Source organism: Sus scrofa, chromosome 14 (genome assembly GCF_054392235.1).
Source record: "Sus scrofa isolate SSC_HxYL_T2T_F1_AM1 chromosome 14, Sscrofa_HxYL_maternal_Yorkshire_Landrace_v2.0, whole genome shotgun sequence".
NCBI lineage: Eukaryota > Metazoa > Chordata > Mammalia > Artiodactyla > Suidae > Sus > Sus scrofa.
This window is the reverse complement of record NC_139396.1, coordinates 86,253,613-86,266,862: the sequence shown is the minus strand read 5'-3', so window position 1 is coordinate 86,266,862 and position 13,250 is coordinate 86,253,613. Positions and strand designations below refer to the sequence as shown.

General features: G+C 41.1%; 1 protein-coding gene across 2 annotated transcripts in view; it reads left to right on the top strand.

The window, feature by feature from the left end:
- Positions 1–13,250, top strand: part of ANK3 (ankyrin 3) — a 777,589-nt gene that overhangs the window by 107,109 nt on the left and 657,230 nt on the right.

The following is a 13,250-nucleotide window of genomic DNA, read 5'->3' as shown; positions in this document are numbered from 1 at the left end:
TTGTCTTTTTGTCTTTTGTTGTTGTTGTTGTTGTTGCTATTTCTTGGGCCGCTCCCGCGGCATATGGAGGTTCCCAGGCTAGGGGTTGAATCGGAGCTGTAGCCACCGGCCTACGCCAGAGCCACAGCAACGGGGGATCCGAGCCGCGTCTGCAACCTACACCACAGCTCACGGCAACGCCGGATCGTTAACCCACTGAGCAAGGGCAGGGATCGAACCCGCAACCTCATGGTTCCTAGTCGGATTCGTTAACCACTGCCGCAGTGGCCACGACGGGAACTCCCTATTTAGGTGTATGTTAATTAAAATGGAAAAAAAAGCAGGGAGTTTCCCCCGTGGTGCAGCTGAAATGAATCCGACTAGGAACCATGAGGTTGCGGGTTCGATTCCTGGCCCTGCTCAGTGGGTTAAGAATCTGGCGTTGCCGTGAGCTGTGGTGGCTCAGATTCTGCATTGCTGTGGCTGGCTACCATAGCTCCGATTAGACCCCTAGCCTGGGAACCTCCATGTGCTACGGGTGCGGCCCTAAAAAGACAAACAAACAAACAAACAAAACCACAAAAAACAAAAGAAAAAAAGAAAAAGAAAAAAAGCAGGAATGTTGAGGCCCAGAGTCACACTCAGCTGATGCCAGCTGATCAGAGGGCAAACTTCAGACTGAATCAAAGATTAATTCATGTCAAAAAAGTCAGATGGGAGTTTCTGCTGTGGTACAGTGGGATTGGCGGTGGCATCTCTGCAGCACCAGGATGCAGTTTTGATCCCTGGCTGGCACAGTGGGTTAAAGGGATCCAGCATTACTGCATCTGTGGCATGGGTCACAATTGTGGCTTGGATCTGATCCCTGGCTTAGGAATTCCATATGCTGCAGGGTGGCCAAAAAAGAAGAAAAAAAAAAGAAGTCAGATAAACAATACCATAATTAATAAGCTTGTTTCATTATTTTCAGATTTAAAATTACATGCAAAATATTGCTATACCACTAGTAGCCTTTTATACCGTATACCAAGATTCCACTTGCTAGCAAGCCCCCTCAAGCTCAACAAGGATTTATTAACCTTGATCTTTGATCTTCAGTCACCATATAAAGGTTTTTGGCAGGTGCTTCTTCTTTTTCTTTTTTCCGATGGCCGAAGATAATGAGGACAAGTAGAATTTGCTATCACAGTATACTATCCTCTCTTACCTACCATCCACCCCCTTTGATAGACTGCCTAACAAAATTAAACGAAAGATAAATGCAGTTCTTTTTCGAAATTGCAGTTTGATGTGGTAAATAATTTCTTTCTATAGTTACATTCCCTTTACCATATAATGGATCAAATTTGTCTGTTTAAATCAGCTATCTTGGCTAATCCTCCGCCCTGAGTTAGACTCTTGTTTCTTATCTGGGGTGACCCTAGACTGAACGAACCATTTTTCTATTTCTCATTCACTGCTTTCAAGCTTTTCTGTCTTCAGTCCTTCGCCTTTCCTCTTAAATTTGGTGGATCTCAAGTTCTAATCTCTGTCCTATTTTTTCTAGGTTTTTATTTTCCCTCGTCTAATCATGTGGCCCTGCTTTATGTCGATATTTTGAAAAACTGGTCTCTTTCTAGTTGGCTCTCAGTCTAAGTGTATGCTAGTGTTTATTTACACTTGAGTACCTTGCTATAACTTTAAATAGACATTTGGTCTCAAATCCTTTGAACCTTTTAACCCTGCTCAACTCTATCTTAACCCCATTCCTATTTTCTTTTATTTTTTAAATTTTATTTACATTTTGCTTTTTGTTTTCTTTTTAAAGTTTTATGAAAGTATAGTTGATTCACATTTTTGTGAACATTTCTGCTATAAAACAAAGTGATTCAGTTATACGTGTAGACGCATCTCTCTTTTTTTTGGGGGGTGGGCAGCAGCTACAGGCCTATACCACAGCCACAGCAACACCAGATCTGAGTCACATCTGTAACCTACACCACTGTGTGTGGCAACGCCAGATCCTTAACCCACAGCAAGGCTAGGGATTGAATCTGCATCCTCATGGATACTGGTCGGGTTCTTAACCTGCTGAGCCACAATGGGAACGCCATATTTTTTTTGTTTGTTTGTTTGCACCCATGGCATGCAGAAGTTCCCAAGCCAGGGACTGAACTCGAGCCACAGCGGCAACAATGCCAAATCCTTTACCATTAGGCCATCAGGGAACTCCCTATCCTACTGTCAGCAGTGGCTCCTCTTTGCAATTGTGTCAGAGTGCTACCATCTCTGAGGCACCAAGGTTCAGTGTTTGGGAAGATCTGTGAATTCACTATAATTAACATGAGACATGCCAAAGCTTGATTGCAGGGGATTTCAATCAACTGGCTGTGAGGAGAATTTACAAGGCCCCTGACCTTGGATGGGGGAAAATGATTTCATTTCAGTAATTTCTTTTTCTTCTTCTTCTTCTTCTTCTTTTTTTTTTTTTTTTTTGTCTTTTTGCCATTTCTTGGGCCGCTCCCGCAGCATATGGAGGTTCCCAGGCTAGGGGTCCAATCGGAGCTGTAGCTGCCAGCCTATGCCAAAGCCACAGCAACGAGGCATCTGAGCTGTGTCTGCGACCTACACCACAGCTCACGGCAACGCCAGATCCTTAACCCACTGATCAAGGGCAGGGATTGAACCTGCAACCTCATGGTTCCTAGTCGGATTCGTTAACCACTGCGCCATGACGGGAACTCCCATTTCAGTAATTTCTAAGTCCAAATTTAGCTTTTGTATAAATTATGACTGTAGGTAAGAAACCACAGTAGTGTTAATAGTACCTGTGACCTTGTCATCAGTGGTAGGTCTGAATGTTTTAAAATTATATTGCAGTTGTTGAGGATATCTTGATATACCCTTTGTATTTTTAACTACTTCAAAATCACAGTCATTATTAGACCTGGCACTAGATTACACAGTTAAGTGCATTAGTAATGAAGCACTTACATCATTTTATCCTAAATTTGTTTTTAAAAATATTTTGAAAGCTCTATTTCACTGTGTTTGATTTCCTTTGCTATTGCTATTTTATATTGTGCCTTTACATATGTTTTTCTATTTTGGCCGCCCTGTGGCATATGGAGTTCCTGGGCTAGGGATCTGATCCGAGCGGCAGGTGCTACCTACACTGCAGCTGTGGCAACACCGGATCCTTTAGCCCACTGTGCTGGGCTAAACTACATCCCAGCTCAGAGATGCTGCTGATCCCATTGTGCCAGAGCGGGAACTCCTATTTTATGTCTTTACAAGCATTATTTTGAGAAGGGCTTCAGAAGCTTCACCAGTCTGCCAAAGGGGTCCTTGGTCTAAAAGATGGTGAAGGACCCCTGCTTTCCTATAACAGGTGTTCATAAAGAAGTTGAAAGCCATCATAAGATTTGGGTGGTACTGCTTGTTTATTTTTTCACTGGTATTTAAAGAATATCTACTTAGGCCTCAGGCGTTATTTTAACGAATATTTTATCTCAGTTTTTAGAACCAAAATGCCACAATTTTACAAGAACCTTAGGTTCTTTTGAACAGTTTTTATTTATTTACTTATTTATTTTTATTTTTTTGTCTTTTTGTCATTTTCTTGGGCCTCTCCCACAGCATATGGAGGTTCCCAGGCTAGGGGTCCAATCGGAGCTGTAGCCGCCGGCCTACGCCAGAGCCACAGCAACTCAGGATCCGAGCCGAGTCTGCGACCTACACCACAGCTCACGGCAACGCCGGATCCTTAACCCACTGAGCAAGGCCAGGGATTGAACCCGCAACCTCATGGTTCCTAGTCGGATTCGTCAACCACTGAGCCACGACGGGGACTCCTGGACAGTTTTTAATATAGCAAAATAAAGATTAAGGAAGAGATTAATTTGTACACTGATGTGTGTGTTTGTGTGTGTGTTACCTTTTAGAGTTATTGCACATAACACAGAGCTGAGCAAGCTTGCCAGCAATTTATCCAGTAGGATTTGATTGAAGATATTAATAAACTGGAAAAGTGGTGTTAGGAACTGAGGCGTGAGGTTGAGGCAGGTATAATCAGAGACCTGATTGAGCCTATTCCCCTTAGCAACTCTTTACATATAAATTAGATACTTTGGAAAATAAAATGATTCTGATCATCTCCAGCCACATAGCAAAATGTTCTCAAGCTCTTTGGGGCATCCGGGGATTTTAATTAGGTGTGCTTCTGTCTTTTTTTCTTTTTTTAGGGCCTCACCCATGGCATATGGAGGTTCCCAGGATAGGAGTCTAATTGGAGCTGTAGCTGCCGGCCTACACCACAGCCATAGCAATGCTGGACCCAGGCCATGTCTGCAACCTAAAGCACAGCTCATGGCAATGCCAGATCCTTAACCACTGAGCGAGGCCAGGGATCGAACCCTTGTTCTCATGGATACTAATCGAGTTCGTTAACCACTGAGCCATGATGGGAACTCCCAATTTAGGTGTACTTCTTACTCCTGACCTCTATTATCTTGGAGGATCTGATACTTTCTACTTAAAGAAATTAGCTGGGGAAAATTATTTGGTTGAATTCCATTTGCAATGCAGTTATCTATGATTTCATAACAAATGACCCCAAAGCATTGCGGCATAAATGACACTGTTACTGTCTCTTGTGCCTCCAAGGACTTCTCACCTGGGGTCCCTTGTCATCCAAAGACCCCTGCTCTGTGTGCTTCTATACACACACGTCTGATGTTTCCATGTCTTGTCTTGCGGCCCCTCTCAGCAGAGCAGTCTGGCCCATTTGATGTGGGCCTGCCTGTCCTCTTAAAGGCCAGGACCACAGTGGGCACAGTGGGTACCACTGATGCCGTGTCCTGTTGGCAAGAGAAAATTCCAAGGGGTGAAGGAAGAGACCCTACCATGGATGAGGGCACCAGCATGTGTGCACAGGGGAAGGAATGGAAGGGACACAAACTTCTCATTTCCCCATTTCACCTTGCTTTCCTCCTCAAACCAGCTCTTCCTTCTGATTTCTCAGTTTTTGTGTATTAATAATTTAACGGGAGTTCCCATTGTGGCTCAGTGGGTTAAGAACGCAACTATTATCCATGAGGATATGAGTTCGATCCCTGGCCTCGCTCAGTGGGTTAAGGATCTGGTGTCTCTGTGAGCTGTGGTGTAGGTTACAGATGAGGCTTGCATCTGGCATTGCTGTGGCTGTGGTGTAGGCTGGCAGCTGTAGCTCCAATTCCACCCCTAGCCTGGGAACTTCCATGTGCTGTAGGTGCAGCCTTAAAAAGACAAAAAAATAAAAAGTAAAAAATTAATGGGTTACTTTATCCCAGGTGAATTCTATTTAGTTTCTTCTAGCTGCTCTCATCTCTCTTTTTGTCGGCTTCTTCTCTGGAGAGCTGTAGCACCAATGCCTCTTTAATTCCACCACTATTTCTGGCTATCCTGACTTTCCCCTGCTTTGCCATGGAGGATTTCGTTATTGGTTATTTTAACGTTTGGAAGGCTCCAAGACCATCCTCCCTCCTGACACCAACTGAAAGTTTGGACTCTCAAGATCATCTTCAGGTTTGAAAATCCATTGGAAAGACCCCAGAACTCTGAAAGCTGTTATGTGCATAGTTTTATTACCTCGAAAGGGTACAGATTTCCATAAGCAAGGGAGGGAGGTCCATACATCAGGGTCTAGCAGAGCTCCAAGCACCAAGCTTCCTTTGTCCTCTCCCAGGGGAGTCATGCAGACAGGATTTACTCCTCCTAGTAATGATGTGTGATTACGCACGTGGAGTGTGAAGAACTCACTCCAGCCCTGGTGTCCAGGGTTTTCACATAGGCTTGGTTGGTCCCACAGACACTAGTAACTGCTCTCTGGTTAGTCTTTACTCTCCATTTCCTCCTGAGATTGAACTGATAGCACATGGTCACAAGCACCCATGGTTAATCATGTTGTCAGTATAGCATATATGCTGTGGCCCCAAACCCCAAGGCGAACAGTGGCACAGGTTAGCCTTCTCTTCTGGCAAAATTAACCCTGTCCTACAGATTTACTTTACCTCTTTCCCTCTCCATCCCATCTAACCAAGCTCTTGCCAGATAAATCTTCCCTCCTTCCTTCCTTCCTTCTTGTCTCTCTCTCTCTTTCTCCCCCCACCCTTTTAAAAAAATGGTGCACCGGTTACTTATGGAAGTTCCTGGGCCAGGGATTTAATCCAAGGAGCAGCTACGACCTATACCACGGCTGTGGAAACACCGAATACTTCACCCACTGCACCACAGCAGGAACTCCCAAATCTTTCTAATGAATAGTCTAGTCATGCTACTTTCCTGCTCAGTAACCTATGAGGTCTGGATATACTTTTGCACCTGTGTTCCAGCTTTTACAGGGGTTTTTCATTATAAATATTCTCTTTTCTTGGCCCAATAGCCAGTAAAATATCCAAGTTGTCTTAAAGTACTTAATCACCATACGTTTTTCTACCTGTTCTTTACCCTTAATGACTTTTCAAGTGCTAATGCCCTTGCCCATTTAAAATCCCTGTGGGCTCATCCCTGGGCCCACTGTCATAAAGCCTTAATTGCTAAAAATAGATCTGTTTGAGTCCTCTGTGGCTCCCTGGCCTTGTACACCTCCCTGATACTTGCCTTGCCTTGAAGTTATTTCTGTACCTGCCTTATTCTCTTTATTAGGCAGGATGCTCCTTTCAAGTAAGGATTATGCCTTGTTCTTCTTTACATTCCCTGTAGAAGCCAAGATAATGCCTAGAATGTGGAAGGGACAGAGGGTGTGCAGAATTTAATTTCTGTCTTTTGAGGCGATCCAGCAAACAGTCCATGTCACAAGAACAGACTCCTTAAAATGGTGGCCTCTTTATGGTACTTTGGTGCCAAAAGAACCTTATGGATCGTAGACCCTTACAGATCATAGACCCTCTTAGAGTTCCTTATGGGTGGTGGTGGGGGGAGTTAGGGAGCTTCTTTTGCAGACGTAGCTTTATTTTGAAGAACTGAATTCACATGAGCAGATGAATGCAAGGAGCAAGCATTGTGTTCCTTGGTCATTCTGCAGTATGTGGTGCTATAGATAGATGAGTGATTTGGGGGAACTTAATCTAAAGGTCTTCTGGGTCCCAGTGTGAATATAATCATATAGAATTCATTTAATTTCAGTTCTAGGTCCTCTTGTCTCTTCCATTTTAACCCTCTCTCTTTCCCCTGCCGAGATTCCCAAATGCCTTCATACTGAGAGCAACAACTCCTTTCATGTATTCATTCATGTAACGAGTCAGCCTGTACTTAATGAACAGGTTATTATTATTATTAGGCACTTTGTCAGGTGTTGGAGATACAGTGGTAACCAAGGCAGAAATAGCCCTTGTCTTGATTTTCTCCCATAGAAAAGTTTTTAAAACTCTAAGACATTTTTTATTGGTTGAGTTAATGTCCAACTCGCTAATTTCCTTATCACGCCTGTGAAACAGGAGAGTTAAATGGGTAACAACTACAGCAGCTAGTGTTAATTGAGCACTTACTAGGTACTAAACATACATATATCCATTACCTTATTTAATCCTCACAACCTTTTGGGTAGTAACAATCACTACATTATAGACGAGAAGGCTGAGGCAGTGTTTCAGGTCTGCCTCCCCAGAGCTTGTATTTTTACCACTGTTTGATATATTACTACTAGGCTCAGTGAGCCTGCTGTGGTTGACTTTGATCTTGCATTGTTATTCTAGCCAAGTGATTAAATGTAGCTCTTGCCTGTGTTAAAAATTCACTGCATTATCAGCTGAATGAATGGAACCAAGCCATTACCTGTTCATAGCAGCAGTGCTTATATTTGTTCTTATATTGCTTGAGTATCCTCTTGAAAGAAAAGGAATGGATGATATTAGAAATGTTTTTTAACTAGTCACAAGTTGTTAACAATAATTGTGCCACTTGGAATCTTCTGGTAGTTCTTCCTAAGTACATTAGTTGATCTGAGTTCAACCAGTGAATCATGACTTTTATCAACAAGTTGGTTGACATTAAACTTCTCAAACGTGCAATGAATCACGTGACTCCTGGGAAGGTCTGGAATGTTGGTTTGTCAGTGATAGATTGCTTCACTTCTCTCTGAGGCAAGAATATTATGAATGGTGGGCACCTCAGCTTATCTATTCAAGTATATTTGAAATGATATATTGGGAGCTCTGTACTTTCTGAGCTTTATGACAGGCTTATTTCCTGCAGGAAAGATAAAGAAAATGTCAAATTCGGGACAAAACAATCTAGAATTGTAATTATCTAAACGAGTAAGGGAGATAGCATTGCTTTTGAAAAATGTCTTACTGTTTCAGCAACTCTTTCCCCTAAAGGCCTTTCGAGTGCTTTTTCCCAGGAGGCAATTCTCTTGAACATATTGGCAGGTGCATTTGTGGATGTAAGTGAATACATTACATTGTTTTGTTTTGCACATTTGAGTGGAGAAATATTTGCTCAAATTGCTTTGCTCTAATTTAACCAGTGTTATTTCAATAGAATGGTCTGAGAGCAGGTTAGTAGAACGGCTAAGAGTAGGGCTTTGAAGACAGCATTGAGTTTGAGAATGTTGCCTTTGCTACCGATAAGCTGTGGAACATTGGGCAATTTACTCTAAATGTCACATTCTTCATCTGTAACATGGGAACAATAGTAATACCTACATCATAATTGTTTAAAGGATGAATCATGTTTTGTGCTGGGCGTATATTAAATACCTGCTAGCTCCAAAAGGCTAGTTGTTGTTTTATTTATTTTTATTGGGGGAAACTATCAGTTTTATTTTTACTTATTCAAAGAATTACCACTTTAAAACAATTAGTGGTCTCAGTGACTCGCATTATTGTTAATTACAAAACAGCCTCTGCAAGGAAGAACGGAAAGCAGCAATACAAGTAATGATCTCTTAACAGGGTTATTATCAAGATGTCATACTTGAGTCTAGCCGAAAACATTTGTTTTGAATTCATGCTTAATTCTTGGTATCAAATGAAGATCTCTTGGAAACTATAAGGTATTAAAATTCTCTGGCTATGGAGCTGCACAGCCTGCATTCAAATCTAAGCTTATTTATTTACTTTTACTTATTTACTGTGTAACTTTGGGCAAGTCACTAACTCTCTCTGTGCCTCAGTTTCCTTGTACATAAAAAGAGATAATAATAGTACCTACCTCATAGGGTTGCTAGGCGAAGAACAAATGAGATAATGTTTGTGAAGCTTTTAGAATAGTACCTAGCACTAATAGTAAGCCCTATATGAGAACTGAATTATTTTTTTATATTTTACTTTATATTGTTTTGTTTTATGGATCAAACCACTGTCGTAGCAATGACCTAAGCCACTGCAGTGACACCTGATCCTTAACCTGCTGCGCCCCAAGGGAACTCCTATTTTATGTTTTATGTTGATGGTACAAACACAACCAAACTTGATTTCCATCTATAATGATAGATATGCATTTTGAATCATGGATGGAATACTTCTTTATTGTTGTAGACATTGACTAACTGGATATATACATAAGAAATAGGTCAGATATGGGAAAATTGCAAATTAAAGATCTCCTTGGAAATAGGGTCATTATTTGAAAGACACCATTCACAAGGTTGTACATAGTTATTGTAACTGGCGTTCAATCTTTTTTACTTAGCATCTGTAGCAATACAATAACCTCCAGTCATTCCTTTATAAACTCAGACATGATTTGACCTATATTTTCCTGCTTGTTACCTTAAGAGCTTATTCAGTCAAGAAAGAAACAAGAATTGTGTAGGACGGTCTCAAAGTAATTACCATGGACTTCAGAATAGTCTTGCTGGAGAATAGTTGCTGAGGAATGAACCCTGATTACCTCTGTAGCTCTAATTGAAATGGAAAAGTGTGTAGTAACCCTTTGTTCTAGAGTCTGTGGAATCAATTTTAGGAAATTGAATTTTGGATTTTTTTTTTTTTCTTTTTTGGCCACCCCATGGTATATGGGGTTCCCAGGCCAGGGATCAGATATAAGCCATACATGCATTCTCAGCCACAGCAGTGACAACGCCGGATCCTTAACCCACTGTGCTGGGCCACGGATTGAACCTGAGTCCCATTGCTCCAGAGACACTGCCGATCCCATTGCACCACAGTGGCAACTCCAGGATTTTAGATTTGACAGCAGAATTCCTGGTTTCAAGTTCTGTTTCTACCACTTATTAAGTGTATAACTCCATGCAGTTTACTTATTTCTTTGCTCATCTGTTTCCTCTCGCAAAATAACAATGAGAGCACCTACCCTCCTGTTCTGATAGGATTGATTTGTGGGCCCTATAATATAACATGAGGACTACCTGGGCACATGATTGTGCTTCCCATTTTTATTTATGTCAAGACAAGAATGAAGAATTATAAGCATTTTTGTTTCCCTGTGCAAGCATGGGTACATGATTTGGGCTGTGAGAAGAGCAAAGCAGAAAGGCTATTTTCTATTTAAATTCTATTCTATTTAATTATAATTAATTTAATTTTAGTTAATGTATTCTAATTTTATTTAAGCTTATCACTTTACCTCATAGCATATGATTCTGACCTGTTCGGCAGAATGAGAACAGGGAGAGAGGGAGGAGGGTCTTGGGGTGGAGCTCTAAAGAGTGTGTGTGTGGATGCTGTTTGTCGAGCCTTTATCATCCAGATGCGTTCTTTTATTTATTTATTTATTTATTTATTTATTTGGTCTTTTTGCCTTTTCTAAGGCCGTTCCTGCGGCATATGGAGGTTCTCAGGCTAGGGGTCGAATCGGAGCTGTAGCCACTGGCCTACGCCAGAGCCACAGCAACACGGGATCCGAGCCGCGTCTGCGACCTACACCACAGCTCACGGCAACGCTGGATGGTTAACCCACTGAGCAAGGCCAGGGATCGAATCGGCAACCTCATGGTTCCTAGTCAGATTCATTAACCACTGCGCCATGACGGGAACTCCCAGATGCGTTCTTAACAAGAATCTCAGGCCTCCAGCAGTAAGGGAAAAAGATGCTAGGAGCAGTATGTTTTGGAACACAAAGAGCTTTGCTGGGCCGGCACCCAGGGTTCCTGTTAGGGAGAAGGTAGGAGCCTGGCCTCTCCCAGGAGGGGGCAGAACTGATATAGAGAAAGTATGACCTGGATAATTACCTTCTAGAAAACAAAAGGGTCCAGAGTTCCTTTGCGGTGCAGCAGGTTAAGGATCTGGTGTTGTCACTGCTCTGTGAGTACAGGAACTGATGGACCAGAGGAAGAGAAATCTGGTGTCCCACCAATGACTTATTGAGCATGTATGTTGTGCTCCATACTGAAGTAAGTGTTTTCTGTCAGTTGTGTAGCTGCTTAATCCTTATAACAAAACTGTGACATGGGTATTATCCTCATTTTACTTTTTTTTTTTTTTTTCTTTTTAGGGATACACCCATGGCTCATAGAAGTTCCCAGGGCTAGGGATTGAATAGGAGCTACAGCCACAGCCATGCGGGATCAGAGCTGCACCTGTGACCTAGGCCGTAGGTTGTGGCAACGCTGGATCCTTAACCCACTGACAAGGCCAGGGATTGCACCTGCATGCTCACAGACACTATGTCGGGTTCTTAACTTGCTGAACCACAATGGGAACTCCTCCTTGTTTTACTTTTTAAGGAAAATGAGATTTAGAGACGTCAAGAAACACTTACCCAGGTGCCAAAACTGACATTAGAATTCAGTTTTTACCTCAAAGCAACTGCTCTCAAAGGGAGTATTATACTATACAAATGAACCATGAAGGTGTGAGTGATTTTACCAATGGCGTTGGGGAAAAGGCTGAGAGAGGGGATCATCAGAAGTTACCTAAGTACTTGCCTCACACCATGCCTACCATAAATTCTACACAAATGGAAAAAAAAAAAAAAAGGAGCTAAGGGGAACAGGTGGTGGCAAGGGTTGGAGGGCAAGTAAAAGAAAATGCAAGTAGCGACTTAATTGAAATTAGACTGGGGAAAAACTTTCTAAGCAGAGAAACCATGGGGAAAAAAACCACAAAAGAAATGATTGATACGTTTGCATCAAATTTCAACTTCTGTGCATTAGAAACCATTATAAACCAAACCTAAATGCAAATAATAGACTGGGAAGGCCAATGAAAAGATTTATATGATTATGATTCACAAATGATTAATATATTGTAGAAAGAGCTCTTAAAAATCAATGAGAAAAACCACAAATTTCCTAAGTAAAAATGGTTAAAAGCAATAAAAAGAGAACTACCATAAATTTAAAAAATTACTCAGAAGTAATACCAAGAAAAAATAGCTGAAATTAAAAGGAGATATTATTTTTACTCTGAAAGAAAAGTGTTTTCTTAGTATGGTAAATTACACTGGTGAACATTTTGAGAAACAGGAACTGATCTACACTGCTCCTTGTCCTTTTGGTGAGCAACCTGTAGATTTTTGTTCTTTTGGTGGGCTATAATTTTATAGACAAGTGCCGTGGAAAAAGTTTTGCCTTCTCTTCAGAAATTCCATTTTGGTGAACTTCACTTAAACAAATTAGCAGATATAATGTCAAGACTTTTGTACAAGGATATTATTGTATTCTTAGATGTACTAAACAAAAAGAAAAAAAGGTTTAAATAATAAATATATTTGAAAGTGTTTAGGTGAATGTTGTAAATATGGAGAGTAAGATGCACAATCTGTTAAGATAGTGTTTTCAAAGACTATTATATATAAAATGATTTGATGTTAAGGGAAAAAGGCAAGATATATGATAGATGCAGTGTAATCTTAAATCCTCTTTAAAATGCCATGTGTTTGTGACTGTATATTGAAAAGGAACAATAGAAGATGTTAATTTTTTCCCTAAATGGTGGGGTCATGGCTTACTTTTATTTTCTGTATTTTGCATGTTCTACAATGAATGTGTATTGCTTTTATGATTATAAAAGTTATTCAAGTTAATGTCCTAGGAGTTGTGAAGATTCTGTAAGGAAACATAACTGAGAATAAAGTAAGGTTTTAGAAATGTTCATTTTATTTTCCTTTAATGGAACTTCAGACAAAAACTTGAGGTTTTTTTTTTTTTTTTTTTTTTTGCTTTGCTTTTTGCTTTTTTTAGGGCCTCACTTGTGGCATTTGGAAATTCCCAGACTAGGGGTGGAATCGGAGCTGCAGCTGCCAGCCTACACCACAGCCACAGCAATGCCAGATCCCCAACCCACTGAGTGAGGCCAGAGATCGAACCTGCATCGTCATGGATACTAGTTGGATCCATTGCACCACAG